We start from the raw sequence: 1,392 nt of genomic DNA, 5'->3' as shown, positions 1-1,392 counted from the left end.
GTGTTGTGGGGGATGGCATTTTTTTTTTTTTTTTTATTTTTTTTTTGCGCTCTATTAGGATGGCAGTCTGGTTGTAGCTTAGTAATGGCCGTCAACAAAGCCGTTCTGTCTGTGTTGGTTACGCTCCCAAGTATCGAACCATTAAAGTCAGAGCAAGAGGACTTCTTAAGGCGTTTTATTTTTGGCAAAGATGCTGTGGCCTTCTCCCTACTGGGTTGTTTGCAGCACATGCAATTTCTGCTAAGCATAACGCAAATGATAGCTATTGGGTAAAATCACATCCAATTGTTTAAAACCTCAACAGTGACCACGCCTCCAGGAAATAATGGTTTCTCAGTCACTGAGGGTCCAGACCGTCTGGATGAAATGAAGCCCAAAAGAAAAGGCTGATCTTTACTAGGCTAGCTTTGGATTGTCATCCTGCTCAAAACACCAGACGCCCCCAGACTTGGATTTTGTGAGATCCAGGTCACAAAATCATAGTCATACATTCTTCTAAAAAACATTGTGTTAGAATAACTTTTATGTTTGGTCAGCAGTGGTTTGCACCTTGGGATTCTCCCACAGAATCATAAACACTGACCTTAGCTGAAGTAAGTGAGGCTTGTGAAGCTTTAAAATTGTTCTGGGTTCTTCTGTGACGTCCTGGATACTTTGTTTATGCCGTCTTGGAGCCATTTTTGTGAACTAACCTCTGCTAGAGGGTTCACCACTGTTCCTGGAGTCCTAAAGCCTTAAAAATGACTTTGTAGCCAAAGACAATCTTTGTAGACAATCTTTGTAGATTGTCTACAAAGATTGTAGATTGTCTTTTTTTTAAATTAAGAATAGGTGGATTTAATTTAGAATAGGTGTGTGGCTTTTTAAAATTCTTTTTAGCCTACTTTACATATTCTTGCAGGTTCTACTGAGGTAGACGGTTTATCAGGTAGATTTTCTTTAACAAATAATATCATAATTTAAAAGCAGGTAATTTATGTGTGATTATAACATGACAGGAAAGCTTTAAGCGCAGCAGAAAATCAACAAAACTAAAGAGGCCTGTAAAGAGGTTAATACTCTTTACAGTATTAACTGTGAAAGAGTTCAAACACAGAACTCTTTCACAGTTCTGTGTTTGAAACAGATCAGATTGGTTTGAGCGGAGGACCTGAACTTCAGGGTTAAGTGTTTGTTCTAACATGTCTGCCTCTCCAGCTTCTTTACTCCCTTTTGGCAGTCATACGCTGAAAAGAAAAAAAAAAAAAAAAAAAAAAAAAAAAAATTGGGGAAATTTTAACACCCAAACCCCACTTTTACATTTTCCAAAAAATTTTTTTTTTTTTTTTTCTTTTTTTTTTTTCTTTTCAGCGTATGACTGCCAAAAGGGAGTAAAGAAGCTGGAGAGGCAGA

General features: G+C 37.4%; 1 long non-coding RNA gene across 1 annotated transcript in view; it reads right to left on the bottom strand.

The window, feature by feature from the left end:
• Positions 1-749, bottom strand: part of LOC106946230 (uncharacterized) — a 6,844-nt gene extending 6,095 nt beyond the window's left edge. The window contains exon 1 of the long non-coding RNA XR_001424724.1: positions 584-749. This is a non-coding gene — a long non-coding RNA (uncharacterized LOC106946230). The remainder of the gene's footprint in view (positions 1-583) is intronic.
• Positions 750-1,392: the final 643 nt, after the last annotated feature.

This window comes from Poecilia latipinna, unplaced genomic scaffold (assembly GCF_001443285.1).
Source record: "Poecilia latipinna isolate Pla-1442-1.1 unplaced genomic scaffold, P_latipinna-1.0 Scaffold182, whole genome shotgun sequence".
Taxonomy (NCBI): Eukaryota; Metazoa; Chordata; class Actinopteri; order Cyprinodontiformes; family Poeciliidae; genus Poecilia; species Poecilia latipinna.
This window is presented reverse-complemented; position numbering and strand designations above follow the sequence as displayed.